The sequence below is a fragment of the Oryctolagus cuniculus genome, chromosome 14, assembly GCF_964237555.1.
Source record: "Oryctolagus cuniculus chromosome 14, mOryCun1.1, whole genome shotgun sequence".
Lineage (NCBI taxonomy): Eukaryota > Metazoa > Chordata > Mammalia > Lagomorpha > Leporidae > Oryctolagus > Oryctolagus cuniculus.
In genome coordinates this window covers 82,896,276-82,912,839 of record NC_091445.1, presented here as the reverse complement: position 1 = coordinate 82,912,839, position 16,564 = coordinate 82,896,276, and the positions used below count along the sequence as shown (strand labels likewise).

Sequence of the window (16,564 nt, the reverse complement as noted above, 5' to 3'; positions counted from 1 at the left end):
GGTCACCTGCTGCAGGACAGACAGGAGGTGGGGACATTTGCTCACCTGCTCCTGACTCTCCCTGACTGAGGATTTCTCCCTGCAACTTCACCAGCCTGCAAATCCGCACTGCAAGTGCATGCCCAGAGGATGAGGCACACTCCATGTTGGAGGAAGCCCTAGAGCAAGAAGATAAAGCAGGCCACAGGGCCCGTTTCTGAGAAAGGACGCAGAAGTGAGCCCACAGGAACATCACTACAGCTGTGGCTGGAATCGGAAATGCAGGACACCAAAATTGTGACATAACGAGAATGCCCGCACACGCCGTCAGGTCAGCGGGGTCGCTGGTTACCTTGTGGAGCTGGGGTTGAAGTCTGGCCTGGATTGCCTGCCCATGGACTTCTTGTTCAATGAGATAACAAACTCCTTATTTCTCTAAATCACTGTTATGGGGTTTTCCTTTAAATGTAATTCTGATACATATTATACATACATATTATGCATAGTAAGCATAATTTAAGATACTGTAAATAAAACATTATCCGAGAAATACTGCTTTACATGAAAATTTGTGAAGGTGGTTTTCCCTATAGTCAGAAAATTTTCTTTCATATTTATTCTAACTCTGTCATCACTTTTACAAACTTTTTTTCAAGATTAATTTTTATTTATTTGAAAGTCAGAGTAAGAGAGAGAGAGAGAGGGAGAGAGAGAGAAAGAGAGAAATCTCCCAACTGCTAGTTCATTCTGCAAATGGCAACGATGGCCAGGGCTGGACCAGGCTGAAGCCAAGAGCCAGGAACTCTATTCAGGTCTCCCATATGGGTGGCAGGGGTCCAAGTACTTGGGTTATCAGCTGTTACGTTCCAGGGTGCACATTAGCAGGGAGCAGGAATTGGAACGGGAGCCAGGACTTGACCAAGCATTCATATATGAGAAGTGGGTGTCCCAAGAGTTGTCTGAACAAGTACACCAAATGCTTGGTCCTGCCCTCTTTAAAATGTGATATGTTTGTATTTTATTCTTTGGTATTTAATGTAACAAAAGGGAGGAACATCTTAGAAAAGGAGATGAGTGACATGTGAGATTAGGGTTGGGGGTTGGGCTATTTGCAATCAGGTGGGAATTTGCAGACTGTGTGCTAGGCAATAAAAGAGCAAGGAAAGGAAGAGAAGAAATCTGTAAGGGACTTCCAATCCAAAAATGCTCTGTGATGGTTTTCCCCTAACACAGGGTAGAGGGGGGGAATTTTACAAGGAATGTAATATGTTTTATTTTGATAAACCTATCATGTTATGGGTGAAAGGAAATTCAGACATCAGTTGTTTTTGAATTAAACTAACTACTGCTTGGACTTGTAATTTGTTTAGGCTTGGTGTGGAAGAGGTGGTCTTGATGAACTGTTTTCAATTTGCGATTTTTTAAATTCTAAGGTTATGTGAAATTACAATCATAATCAGTATTTCCATGCTAAAACTCAGAGAGCCATACTTCCTGTTGTTGTTAACTGAAAATATACTTCTCTGTACGAGTCTACAAGAGTCTTTGTAGAGGAGCAGGCGTAGGTAATAATTTACTGCTACGGGGAGCTGCAAGATGCCAGGAAAGAGATGGGTCAAGGTTTGGTTGCGTTCCGTCAGCATTTCCTACTTACTTAGTCACTGTCATCCACCCGAAAGAGCGAGTGTGAGGGTGCAAGGGAGCAATGTGGTTGGGCCTCACGTTTGGCATTCCTCCCTGTCTGATCTGATTCTGAATTTTGCTGTTTGGTTGCTTTCTGCTTCGTTTGCTGATTGTTTAACTGTTTCGTAACTGTTGAATGTCCATGGTGTGTTAAGCTGTTACATTTTATGGAAAATGTTTATATTTCTCAACCAGTTGCTATCCCTAACACTCGGCTCCCATGATGAGGCAAGTGCATTGATGTGATTTTGTTTTTTCAAGGACGGCTGTTTTACATAAAGTCATCCCAGGACACTGGAGATCTGATGAGCATATACAACAAAGAATTTGTTTGTTGGTGCCTGGTGGAACTAATTAAACACATGGACAGACAAACAAGTCAAATCAGGATGCTCCTCTAATTCATCCAAGAAACCTCAAGGGAATATGCTCTGTCTCTACTGATATCTTAATTTCTCTAAATCACTCTGGCTCTTCCAAATCTTGTTAAATAATAATCTATAATAATATACTCTTTTTTTAAATGAACTGTTTCTACACTGGTGACTCGGAATTCTTTTTTTTTTTTTTCCCCTATTTGGGAAGGAATTCATACTCCTATATCTAAAATACCCCAAACTGATTAAATGGATCCATTCTACAGGCATAAAAATCATAAGGAGACGCTGAGATAATATGGCATTTCGGGTTCAGCTTGTGCAAGTCAAGATGTCCTCTCTATTGTCTCACAGAGAAACTCTGATGTAGGCAGGTACAGGCGTGCTCTTTTTCAGATGGCTGAGGGAGCTTGAGCTGGTGTGAAGATAGAAGAGATCATGTAGGTAATTCCTTCCTGCAGTCCGTTTTGGGGGATCGGATGGGTGAAGATGTTCTCTGATCAGGAAGCTCCAGGATTCGTGTGATCATGTTGAGGTACTTGGAGTGGAAAGTGAGGCTACACTTAGGGAGATGCTGCAGTGGAATTTCTACTGTCTGATCTATTTCATACCTGCCCTTGAACTCTTAGTGTTTCAGTTTCCTCCCCTGAAAAGTGGGGCAATAATAGGAACATTCCTCATGAAGCGATCATGAAGAATAAATGAGTTAATACGTGTAAAGCACTTAGAATACCACCTGGCTCATAATAAGCATTGAATAAATATTAGCTACTACTACCGTAATCATCATTTTTTATCTCATATGTAGGCTCCTGAGTAGGAGAACAAACTGAGCTTTAATAAATACGACTCCACGAACTTGTACCCTAACAAACGGAAGGAGTTCAGATAACTTAAATAATAATAAAGAAATTTAATACCCGGCTTTTATAATTACTCACTAATTTTGCTGTGTGTTTTTCTTTACACTATTTATGAGACAAGATGTTATGGGTGAATTGTGTCCCTAAAAAGATTTATTGAGCTCCCAACCACATATATGTCAGAATGTAATCTTACTTGGAAATGGGGTGTTGTAAGGTAGTTACTGAGATTGTACCGGAGGGTGTTGGTGGGAGGCCGTAATCCAATGGGTCTGATCCACTTTTCAGTAGAGAGGAATCTGGAATCCACTGAGGGAAGATGGTGTGAAGATACATGAGATAGGCCGGCGCCGCAGCTCACTAGGCTAATCCTCTGCCTTGCAGCACCGGCACACCAGGTTCTAGTCCCGGTTGGGGCGCCGGATTCTGTCCCGGTTGCCCCTCTTCCAGGCCAGCTTTCTGCTGTGGCCAGGGAGTGCAGTGGAGGATGGCCCAAGTCCTTGGGCCCTGCACCCCATGGGAGACCAGGAGAAGCACCTGGCTCCTGCCATCGGATCAGCGCGGTGCGCCGGCCGCAGCGCCCCAGCAGCGTCGGCCATTGGAGGGTGAACCAATGGCAAAAGGAAGACCTTTCTCTCTGTCTCTCTCACTGTCCACTCTGCCTGTCAAAAAAAAAAAAAAAAAAAAAAAAAAGATACGTGGGAGAAGTAGGCTATATGATGGTGGATACTGGAGAAATGCATCTCCAGACCAAGGATTCCTTGTCAAACACCAGAAACTGACAGCATAGAAAGCTCTCTCCTATCTCCTACATGTCTTACAGGGAGAATGACCCTGCCTTTCTTTGCACTGCAGGCATCTGCTACATCCCCTCCCCCCCACATATTTATACAGCTTCAAAGTTCCTGTTTCCTAAAACAGCTACTGGGTACCCATCATTGGCCAGACCCAGTGCAGACTTTCCACTGTGATCCCCTCAGATCAAGGCGACCAACTCCAGATTTATAAGATTCCAAACACTTCTTTTTCCCTGATGTCCTAGAAAATTCTTCCAGTAAGTCCTATCTTCATTTTGTACCAATGACCATACAAATTTAAAATGCTGTGGATGCCTAGCCAATAATGAAAGAGAGATGCAAAGTTAATCAAAGTATCTCTAAGTCGGTAGCTAATTTTCTCTTGACTCTGCTTACTGCTTCCTTAGTTTCCATAGGATGGTAGGGTTTTGGTCAAGGAAGCAGGCCAATTACATTTTCATGACTATTTCCAAAAACTCATCTATCAGACAATTTGTAAAAAGCATTCTTTTTTTATTGTATCTGCATAAATGAACAGTCATTGCCCTTCTGACTCCTCTGTGCTATTTTGAAGGTCTGTGGAACCCAGTTGTGGCTTTAAAATACAGAATATGCTTCTCCAGAGGTCTCAACCAAGGACAGGTCCCCATGTACCCAGAAGGATTTTGCTTTGTGTATTTTTAAGAGAGCAATTAGGGTAGCTTTAGTTCCTTCTGTTTCTTGATTAAATCTTGATTAAAATCAGTGCTGCAGTTGGAGAATGGGAAGCAATCCTGTTCTTCGTTTCCCTGCTGTAGGTAACATCACTTGATTGCTTGAGACAGTTAAAGGTGCTTTGGTGGTAAAAGGACAGCAAGATTAATGGGCAGTCATTTCCATAGTAACAGCAAAGCACTCTGGGAAAGAGAGCCACTCGGGAGCAGGAGTTACACATGCCAGGATTTCGGCTCCCATGGCAACAGCAGAGTGTGGGGTGGGGATGAACACACTGGGAAACTTCGCAAAGGTCCGTTTAGTGAAGACAATGTATAATCAGAGTTGTCAATCTATTTTAAAATTTGAAGTTAAAATAAATCAAATTTGAGACCACAAGCTGATGCAAAACATTTAAAATATACTGTACACCACTGAAAATTTCTGAAGCATAAGCACAAATAGTTTAAGAACTATCCAATTGTGACAACTTGTTAGTTAAAAAAAATCCAATTACCCAGATTTTTGTCCCAGAGTAGTTGCAGAAAATTACACAATTAGAGCAATTTTTCTCAGCTGCTCTACTTCAGAAAACGAAAGTAATTATACAAAAATAGTGAAAAGTACTTTTCACAACTGCAGTGAGAGTTTCGCTTTCTTTAGAAGAAATTCTGTTTTTCTCTTAGATAACCATCTCAAGGAAAAGTTGAAGAGAGCTGGCAATAAAAAGAGAAAGCAATAGCTAAAAGAATCAAGAACAAAGCAAAGGTGAGTGAAATATTAAATGACTTGAGAGAAGCCAAAAAGGATTCAGAAAGACCAAAGAATCCAGCATTTCAATTACAACGGCTAAAAGAAGTTTGACATAAAATCGTATTCCCCCTGCTTTTTGTAACATTGAGTTTAAAGTTTTTGAAGGTTTCCTTTGTCCTGCATGAAATTATAATGTATTCAGGGAGTTCAACACCCACTTTGGAATAGGCATTCTTATCTATTCAGGTCTTTTGAGTCAGGTCTACACAGGCACTGAAACAGAAGTTTGGTAATTATCCATTGAGTGGGGTATAAGCTAATTACCAACCATGTCTATTAAGGGAAGCGTGTGTATTCATTTCCATTCTTTACTGAGAGAACTTATTACTGGAAGTCCTTTTTTTAAGATTTATTTATTTATTTGAAAGGCGGAGTTACACAGAGAGAGAAGGAGAAGCAGAGAGAGGTCTTCCATCCCCTGGTTCACTCCCCAATTGGCTACAACGGCTGGAGCTGCACCCATCCAAAGCCAGGAGTCAGGAACTTCTTCTGGGTCTCCCACACAGGTGCAGGGGCCCAAGGACTTGGGTCATCTTCTACTGCTTTCCCTGGCCATAGCATAGATCTGGATTGAAAGTGGAGCAGCCAGGACTCAAACTAGCGCCCATAGTGGATGCCAGCCCCCAGAAGCCTTTACTGAGACTGAGCATGCATGATAAATTTGGAAAACAAATATGATTGATTCAGGCCAGTGTCTGCCCTGAGTTTTCTCTATCCTTTATGGATCTGGAGGCAGGAAAGTCCATATGAAGCATCTGACCAGTGTCTCAGAGAAGACTAGTGCCTAATTGTCAGGCATCAGCTCAACATCGCATCCTACGTCTTGCTTGGAAAGATTTGTTACAAGGAGTGTGTGTGGATTTGCCTATCAGGTGTCAGCACCTGTAATCTGTGAGCTGCCATCCTCCCCTGTCATCCATGGAGCTAACATTGTGCTGTGTCTCTGATTTCCTGCCTGTCATTGATTGATTTAAGAATGGGCACCTATGTTGAACTTGACTAGTCAGTGATTCCCCAGGATTTTGGGATGTGGTACTCAGCACTCGTCTGTCACCTGATTGTAGCTGTAAATTGTATGACTTTGCAATTATTAGTGACCATATCTTTTGTCATATGGATACAACTTCAAGAAAAAAGAATAAAGGCACCAGAGAAAAGCAGAGATGGAGATGGCAACTTGATGTAAATGATGTCCAACTGCTGGTCTAGATGTTTCTCTCTTCTTTTTTTTCTTTTTAAGATTTATTTATTTATTTGAAAGTTATAGGGGCTGGTGCTGTGGTGCAGTGGGTTAAAGCCCCAGTCTGCAGTGCTGGCATCCCATATAGGTGCCGGTTTGAGTCCCAGCTTCTTCACTTCCGATCCAGCTCTCTATTCTGGCCTGGGAAAGCAGAAGATGGCTCAAGTACCTGGGCCCCTGCACCTGTGTGGGAGACCGGAACAAGCTCCAGGCTCCTGGCTTTGGATCGGTGCAGCTCTGGCCATTGTGGCCAACTGGGGAATGAACCAGGGGTTGGAAGACCTTTGTCTCTCTGCCTCTGCCTCTCTGTAACTCTGCCTTTCAAATAAATAAATCTTAAAACAAAAGTTACATAGAGGATGAGACACAGAGAGAGAAAGGGACCTTCCATCCACCGTTTCACTCCCCAAATGGCTACAACACCCAGGGGTAGTCCAGGCCTAATTCAAGAGTCAGGAGCTTCTTCTGGGTCTCCCACATGGATGCAGGGGCCTAAGCACTTGGACCATCTTCCACTGCTTTCGCAGGCGCGTTAGCAGGAATCTAGATCAGAAGTGGAGCAGCCTGACCTCAAACTGGCACCTATTGCAGGTAGAGGCTTTACCGGCTATGCCACAGTGCCGACCCCTAGTCTGGATGTTTCTGAAGCCCAGAAGAATCTGCACTTCTGGTTGCTTGATTGTATCCTTTCAATAAGTTCCTCCCTCCCTGTGTTTTTGTTTTGTTTTGGCTCAAGCTTGCCCAAGTTGGGTTTCTATCTCTTGCACCTCGGAGTCGATTAATGTAACAGCCTCTCTTCAAATCCTCTAAAACACATGATAAAATGAATAAAATAGAGCAATCACTTAGATAATACATTTTGGGAAATAAGGCAGGGAACCAAAAACTAATTGCAAGGTTTTGTTTTCCTTGCAATCCAATGGTTTATAAGAAAAGAAAGAGGACTTGGAAGCAACTACAACCAGGAAATCGTCAGAAGAAGTCCAGTTGTAGTGAAAATGCAGTAAAAATCAGAGGTTGGCATCTTTTCCGATTGCCTGTAGAGGGTGACAGGTATCTGAGCTGGGATCCTCCTTTGGGCTGTTTCTTCTCTGTTGCCTATCGAAGGGTGTGATAGGTAGGCCCTTTAAATAGCAAGGAATGTCAACACGCTCAGGTAACTGGTCCAACATCCAGATAGAAGGAGTTTTTGAAAACAAGATCAGGAAAAAAAAAGGGGGGGGAGAGCAGGCTAATTCAAAGTAATTTCCTCTGGACCGAATGAATTGAGTTTAGAGACTAAATGGTCTCATGGAGAGCCCAATACAACAGAAGGAAATAGATCTTCACCAAGGCTGATTCTGAGAAATTCAGAACACACAGAACAAGGAGACGATCTTACATATCTCCGAACAGGAGGAAAAGAAACATCGTACACGAAGCCTAAGAAGCTGGATTTTTTTCCCCTGAAGTCTTAATAGCAACCCTGTTGAGATAATGCCTTCAAAATTATTTCCAACCTAGAATTCTGTATTCAACCCAACTACCAAATAGAAGTAGATAGTAAATGCATTTCAGGTACATAAGACCTCAACAATACAATTGCCACACATTTTGTAAAGGAAACAATGAGAAAGATGTGCTACTAAAAGAGGAGAGGAAGAGGAATACATGGAGAAAGGGAGTAAGAAGGTCAAAGTCTCCTCAGGAATTTGGGGATTCTGTGATGACAGCTGTGCAGCAGGTGCAGAGGGCCACTGTTGCACACCAAACAGGTTCAAACAGTTGTTGCCCTAGTTCTGTGTCCATGCCACTGTTCCCTCAGCAGGAAAGACAGGTATAGTGAGAGTCTCGGAACTATATTAGTTATTGATTGTGGTGTAAAAATTACTAGATACAGTACCTTAAAAAAATCTAAGTGTGTCATTCTCAGTTTCCCCTGGGTTAGGAGTCCAGGCACACCTTTTCTGCTCAGGATCTGACAAGGCCATACAGGAGGCACCAGGGCTGGATTCTTTCCTAGAGCTAAAGGTCCTTTCTCAGGGTGGACCGCTCACATAGTTGTTGGAAGATGTTAGTTTCTTGTAATTGCAGGACTGACTGAGATCTTGTTTCCTTGCTGACTATCACTCGGGACTGCCCTCAGCTCCCAGGAGCCAGCTGCAGTTCTTTTTTTTATAAAAGATTTATTTATTTACCTGAGAAGCAGAGTTATAGACAAAAAGACAGAGAGAGAGGTTGGCCATCTGCTGGTTCTCTCCCCATATGGCTGCAATGGCCAGAGCAAGGTCCGTCTGAAGCCAAGAGCTTCCTCCGGGCCTCCCTCACAGGTGCAGGGGTCCAAGGACTTGAGCCAACTTCCATTGCTTTCCTGGCCATAGCAGAGAGCTGGATCGGAAGTGGAGCAGCTGGGATACGAACCTGCACCCATATGGGATGCTAGCATTGCAGGTGGAGGCTTTATCTGCTATGCCATAGCGCTGGCCCCAAGTTGTAGTTCTTTACCTTGTGACCCTGGTGCCACACGAGAACTTACTTCTTCAAGACCCGCCGAATAATCTCTCAGACTGCCAAAGTGGAGTCTTATATAACATAATCCAGTGAAGTCAGTGACTATCCCATAGCTTTTGCCATAGTCCATTGGCTAGGAGAAAATGAGAAGTTCTGTCCTCCCTCAAGGAGAGGGGATTATATAAAGACAGGACTCATTGGGGCACTGTAGGCTTCTACCACAGAGCTATAAATTTCCTTGTGATAAAATATACAATGATAATGGTACATGCCCAAAGTTGATGATAAGACATTAACTAGGTATTTTCTCAGGTGAATGGTCACACCAGTGTTTCATGGTCTTATAATCAACACATCGCCAAGAGCCTTCAGATGGCTGCAATGCTGGGGGTGCAAAGTCTGCTAAATATGAGGAATTGTCTTATATCGATATCATATAAATGTACTGATCATATATACTGACTTCTACTTTGTATTATGTCTGTGATTCATTATGTTGTTGCACAGCCTTTCATATGGCTGTCTAGTATTCCATTGTGGCTACACCACGTTAATCTATTCACCCTACTGTTGATGAAAGCTTAATGTGTTTCTAGTGTTAGATTCTTATGAATACTGATGCTCTGAACACCTCTTTGAATGTGGTGTGGTACACCATATAATTTCTGATCTCATAACAAGATGTCTAGAAAAATCTACAGTAAACCTAATAGTCAGTGGTGAAGTATTACATTTTTCCTCTGAGATGAGGAGTGAGATAAGAATGCATCATCCCTTCTTTTAAACTTTATACTAGAGAATCTACTTAATACAAATAACTAGAAAAAGATGTGAAAGCTGTAAGGATTGGTGAGGAAAAAATGGTCATTATTTCTAGACTATAATTTGTATAATATAGGTAAACTTATAATCAATAAGTGAATTTATCAAGGTCTATATACAAAGAATCTTCCTAAAATCCGTGGAAAATAGGTATTACAAAAAAAAAAAACTATGCACAGTTTCCAAGTTTTTTGACACCAAAACAAACATCTTTTCATTCCATTTTCCATGAACTTTTTGAAGTACCCTGACATAAAGGTCACTTATATTCAATTGACAACAAACAATTAAAATTTTCCATTAAAAATTACTAGTTCATTTTGTAATACAGTAAAAATATAAAATTCTTAGGAATTAGTCAAGTAAAAGATATGTGCTATATCAAAAACTATAAAACATACAGAGATAATTTAAATAGATCTAAGTAAAATCAAGAATACACCCTGTTTGTGGGGCAACACTTCCGTATTAAGAAGTCAGTTTTCACCGTGCTGATTTACAGATTCCTTTTAAGGCAAAGCAGTGATGGAGAATTAGTGAGTGACCCCAAATCTCTGATCACTGAGTGTGCTTCTGCTGCTTCACCTCTGAGGTTGGGAGACGTGGAGGCAGAGAGGGGAAAGAGAGCTGGGGAGGGGAAGGAGGACTCCTAGTGACCCTGCTTTCTGATCTGTAGACCATGGGGGTCAGACTCTTATGAAGGTAGAAGTGAAAACACAAGGGGAAAAATTCCCAAGATGAAAGAATCATTAAACTAAGTCTAAATAGATAGCAGCAAAGTTCTTCTTCTTTTTAAAGGTTGATATATTTATTTGAAAGTCAGAGTTACACAGAAAGAAGGAGAGAGAGAGAGCGAGAGAGAGAGAAGAAGGAGAGAGGGAGAATCTTCCATCTGCTGGTTCATTTCTCAAATGGCTGCAATGGTCGGGCTGTGCCAGGCCAAAGCCAGGAGCCAGGAGTTTCTTCTGGGTCTCCCACTCGGATGCAGGGGCCAAAACTCTTGGACCATCTTTTATTGCCTTTTCCAGGCCATTAGCAGGGAGCTAGATTGGAAGTGGAGCAGCTGGGGCTCGAACAAGTGCCCATATGGAATGCTGGCATCGCAGAAGGTGATGTTACCTGTTGTGCCATGATCCTGGACCCCCAACCAATTGACGCTAAGCTATTACTTTCAGAAGACCAAGGTTGTGCCACTGGACTGACTCCCAGGAGCACGGGAAGTGCTGTCCTGTCCAGGTACTTCCGGGGCCCTCCAGGAAGGCTTTCTCTCACATTCCCACAGATGAGCTCTGACTCTTGCATGATGCTGTCTAAATGGGCTTCAACTCTGCGATTTTAAAAGGGACAGTTCCACAGAGGGCTTCTCTGGGGCTCTGTCCATCCCTTTGGCCACCTGGACATCACTGGAGCTAGAACTCTCTATGTCTGTGAGAATGTATCAAATTTGCCATCTTGGTTCACTTTCTGTTGGTATCAACAGAATCCCTGAAACTGGGTGATCTTTAAAGGAAAGAAGTTTATTTAGGCTCACAATTCTGGAGTCTGGGAAGTCTCAGACTAGGTAGCTGCATCTGGTGAGGGCCTTGTGGTGTTTCAACGCAGGGCAGAAAGCAAAAGGATAAATGCACGCATGCCGAAGAGATGAGACAAGGGGCATCCTGGCTTTATAGCAGCCTGCTGCCGTGGTGACGCATCCAGTCCCGGGAGAATGAGAACTCACGCGAGAGGCTTTGTCCTCATGACCCAAATACCTTCCACCAGGCCTCACCTCTCAACACCCCTGCACTGGGAAATTAAGTTTCAACATGAGTTTGGCTGGGGACAGATGATATTCAAACCCTTGCAACTGTTACTCCTCCAGGCTGGAGATTCTTACTGTTCTCTTTGCAAATGGAGGCTAAAAATGCTTCCCATGCACTGTGTTCAGCTGTAGGAAGTCCCATGTGGAGGCTTCTTGAGCCTGCCAAATTACAGAGATGAATACAATGCTTGCAACTTACATAGCCCCTTTCTGCCAGTGTGATTCTAAGCCTGCAGATGGGTGAGTTCCAGGATCAGCCCTTGTAGTGTCTGGAAAGACTGCTCGCCTGGATAGTCAGGATCTGTCTCTGGCTCTCCCTTATCCCCTTGTAGTAGAATCTTTCAGGAAGTCCCTTTTCTCCTGGTCTCTGTTGGGCCAACCCAAATGTGTCTGTGTGTGAGTCTGATCTGCAGTGAAGCCGGCAGTGAGTCCTTGGGAAGTGGAAGCTTGCTAGAAACTCTATAGATCAGGAGATGTAGCTGGGTACCCCTAAATATTTTAAGCTTTAAAAGAAAGTCACCCAGAAGCCAAAAGTAGACAGTTTTGCTGCAGAACTATTTTAATCTATTTGGGCCACTATCACGAAGTGCCTTAGACTGGTAAATCGTAAACAACAGACACCTCTCTCAGTTCTAGACACTGAGAAGTCCAAGATCAAGAGAGCAGTGGATTCATTTCTGGTGAGAGCTCACTCGCAGCTTCATAGATGGGGGCCTTCTGCCGTGTCTTCACAAGGTGGAGGAGTCAACAAGCTCCCTCTGGTCTTATTTTTTTTTAATAAGGGCGTTCATCCCATCCACAGAGACAGGAGTTGGGGGGGCTCTTCCCCTTGACCTAATCGTCCCCCCAGGTGCACCCCCTCACTTCATGGTCAGAGTTTCAACATATAAGTCTTTATTTATTTATTTATTTATTTTTGACAGGCACAGTTAGACAGTGAGAGAGAGAGAGACAGAGAGACAGAGAGAAAGGTCTTCCTTTTTCTGTTGGTTCACCCCCCAAGTGGTCGTTACAGCTGGTGCGTTGCGGCTGGCGCGCTGCACCGATCCTAAGCCAGGAGCCAGGTGCTTCCTCCTGGTCTCCCACATGGGCACAAGGCCCAAGCACTTGGGCCATCCTCCACTGCACTCCTGGGCCACAGCAGAGAGCTGGACTGGAAGAGGAACAACCAGGACAGAATCCGGCGCCCCAACTGGCACTAGAACCCGGTGTGCTGGCGCCGCAGGTGGAGGATTAGCCTAGTGAGCCGCGGCACCGCGCCAACATATAAATCTTGAGGGTGTTACAACCATTCAGACAATAACTAGAGCTTACCTACTTTCAATACGATTTAACTTCTGATTACTTAATGTCTGATTGCAACACATACACCACTTGCAGAATTAACAAGAAAAGGTTCACCTTGGTCACTTCAGGGGTGTGAGTGATGGTAGGGGTAGACAAATCCACTTAGTCTAACCTGTTCTCTACCAATGATTCTGAATAATTTGAAGAATAAAGGAGAGGAATAACCATCATTTGAGAAGTAGGACAGACAGACCGGGCACCAAGGTCTTTCCTTCACTACTGACTGCATTGTGACTTATGTCCAGTGGACAAGACTGACAGGTGGACTTACCCATGCATCTCTACAGAGCTGGGCTCTGTAGAAAATATATAATGTGTGCTGGGAAGGAGGAATGGCATTGCTGAACTAAGTGCATCTGGTTCTTTCACAGCCACACCGTGGCACTCCAGGGGGTGAGAGTACAGGGCTGTGAAGAGGCAGCTGTGTGTTTAGGTAAATGCCCTGTCGGGACGTGGGCAATGGCCTCCCCTCTGCTACTCGCTGCTGGCTCAGAGCTGATGGGCTGGCATCACGCCGAGCTGCAGCCAGCTCTGCGCTCACATGCCTGCTTTTCCTCTCCTCCTATTTGCAGTTGGCTACATTCAGTTCCCTCTTCGGGGCCTGACCACTTCATTCTCATGCTCCTTTGATAGTCATGAAGCACTCGGTTGTCCTGAGTGTGGCTTTGATGCTGGTAGATACCATCTTTGCCTCCAAATATTTTCTCCCTCTGTGACTCAGAGCCTCCCATTCAAAACAGAGCTCCAGACTGGAGGATGCAGTAGAGTGGATTAGCCAGAACCTACAGGGGCCCTAAGTAACTGCACTCCACTTCAAAGACCATTTGCCCACTGAGTCTTCCTTTCACGCATGGCCTTGCATCTAAAGATTGTGCTCCCCTAGAATATTCTGAAGTGGCTACTGAAGAATCTTGTGAAGTCAAGACACAAAGGGCCATTCTGTTCTCAGAAATGCCTGCATTTATGCTACTGAGAGTCTCGCACTTATATATTGTATCTCCTGTTCTCTATCCTGCTGATTTCAATCTGGTGGGACTGCCACATGTCTTTGTACTCTGTCCCGCACATGTGCATATGGTGCATGCTAAATATAAATGCTGTTTGGCAGGGTCCTTTTTTCTCTTCCTTTGTTTCTGAAAATGTAATGAAGAAAATGTATAATGTGTGCCCTCTCCTAAGTGAGAGAGACTTTCAAGAAGTGGAATTTATCTTGACAATGAGCCACATATTTTGTGTATTATTTCTGTATGTGGCAGGATGGTGGTAGTGACTGTCCTTCTGCTTTTGTCCGGCCTCTGTGTCCTCTCTTTAATGGAAGTCAGGTAAATACCTGTGTTGCTTTAGCCATTTGGCTGAGTTTCAGCCAAAATGGATTTTAGAAGCTGCTGGCCCGCCCCCCCCCCCCCATCCAGATATTAGGTTAGTTCAAGTGATAAGGCGGTTAACAAACAATTCACAGCTCCCAGTGGAGGTGTTGTGTATGTGTGTGTGGGGGGTGACCCCCAGCTGGGCTTATTCCAGGTTCTTAGCTCCAAGGGAGAAAAGAATGCAAGATGGAGACATGTTTAATGGGAGCAGGAAGTAAGATTCATTGAAAGGGATAGTACACACTCAGATGGAAGGGCAGGCAGCCCTCTTTACAAGGAAGGAAGGGCTGTTGACCCCACCAAAATTGGGGTTGTCCTCTGGTAGGGTAGCGGGTGGTGCCTGAGGCAGGGCCTAATTAAATATTCAAAGGAGGTGGAGTTTGGGTGGGGCTCAAATACCCCTTGCTTCCATTTCTGTTTTATGGGACTCTTGAAAGAGGTGTGGCATCTCCACATAGGACTGGAAGCACATCCGTGGTCATCTCCAGCAAAGCATCACGGTGTCTTGTGCACGATGGGAATGAGGCCCAGGTGCAGGTCAGGGAATGGGTGTGCCAAGCCTGCAGCATGTTGGATATTTCTAGCCGGTGTGCACAGAAAGGAGTAGGGTTTGGGGTGCGTGCATGTGCAGGTGCTGCTGGCAGTCCTCTGCTTTTCATTCGGTAGCTGTGCACCTGTCCACATCAGGGGGACACAGTCTAGGTTTGCTTCCTATTCGGGTTCTGTGTCCGTTGTCAGTCCATGGGGGCTCTGTTCCTTGTAGACAAAGGAGACTGTTTCTCAACACGTTGTGTCCACCATCATCACAGCCTTGGGTCAGTGGCTGACTATGTGAGGGACACACATCACTTCTGCTCTCTTTATTGGCCAGAGTAAGCCGTGTGCTTGGCCAGGTTTCAGAGATAGTAGTGAAGGAGAGCTCACCATGTACCTGGAAGGCAGAGGGTTTTGATCCTGGCACTACTAACTGCCGCATGTCCTACCAGAAACTCGATGTGTGGCAGTTGCACCTACTTTGTGGAGGAGCTCAAGTCCCTTCCAGGTGGGTCTTGCCTCTCGCCTGGAGAGCAAGACAACATGGTATGAAAGCAGTGCCCCAAAGGCATTTCAGACGGGGGCATTGCCTGAAAACAGTGCTTAGACTTTTAAAGAAACTCCAATGGAGGCCGGCGCCGCGGCTCACTAGGCTAATCCTCCGCCTTGTGGCGCCGGCACACCAGGTTCTAGTCCCGGTTGGGGCGCCGGATTCTGTCCCGGTTGCCCCTCTTCCAGGCCAGCTCTCTGCTGTGGCCAGGGAGTGCAGTGGAGGATGGCCCAGGTGCTTGGGCCCTGCACCCCATGGGAGACCAGGAAAAGCACCTGGCTCCTGGCTCCTGCCATCGGATCAGCGCGGTGTGCCGGCCGCAGCGCGCTGGCCAAGGCGGCCATTGGAGGGTGAACCAATGGCAAAGGAAGACCTTTCTCTCTGTCTCTCTCTCTCACTGTCCACTCTGCCTGTCAAAAAAAAAAAAAAAAAAAAAAAAAAAAAGAAAGAAACTCCAATGGAGTATAGTAAGGTAAAGGACAGAGAGGGGCCTGGGTCTCCTCTCTCTCTCTCTCTCTCTCTCTCTCTCTCTCACACACACACACACACACGCAGACCTGTCTAGAATGGAACACATATGACAACCAGTGGAATTCTGCCTGAGCCTTTCAGCTCACCTGCTCCCTGCTCCCTCTGCCCGTCTTCCCAGCATCCCGTGGGCTCTGCCCCTGCCACTCGAGCCTGTTCTGCCTGCCTTGCTGGTGGCAGGGGCTTGAGCACAGCTGTGATTGCAGGGAGTGTGGTTTGTAAGAGCTGAAGGACTGGGGAAAGTCCCAGAGCCACTTAGCAGGGGAAGAATCATGACCGTGTCCGTACCTGCTTTGAGCGCCTAACATCTCTGGACTGATTGCACTGAGCGCAGGCAAAACCCAAAGCGGGATTTGGGATTCAGAGGGCAGTTGCAACGGCTTCGCCCAGTGACACTGATCATAGCTGGCAGGGGTCGCAGGAGGAGAGGCTGCAGCCCCAGACAGATGACCCCTGTGCGGACGGGGAGAGCTGCCAAGAGCAGCGGGCTCTCTGGGGAAGACGGGGAGAGGTAACACGCTGATTCCACTGTCCACCCTGCCTGGTGCCGTGTGGAGCTCAGCGATTTTTAGTGGGATTCTGCTAATGAACGTGGAACCCAGGGGCCGGCGGCTCCATTTCCTCGGCATTAACATTTTTTACTTTATTTTAATGAGGAAAATGAGATTCTTCTCAGTTTC

At 45.1% G+C, this 16,564-nt stretch overlaps 1 long non-coding RNA gene across 6 annotated transcripts in view; it reads left to right on the top strand.

The window, feature by feature from the left end:
• The window catches only part of LOC127492735 (uncharacterized), a 161,153-nt gene that overhangs the window by 99,013 nt on the left and 45,576 nt on the right, over positions 1-16,564 (top strand). For all 6 annotated transcript variants that reach the window (XR_011382156.1, XR_011382157.1, XR_011382155.1 and 3 more), the window contains exon 5: positions 5,079-5,160. This is a non-coding gene — a long non-coding RNA (uncharacterized lncRNA). The remainder of the gene's footprint in view (positions 1-5,078; positions 5,161-16,564) is intronic.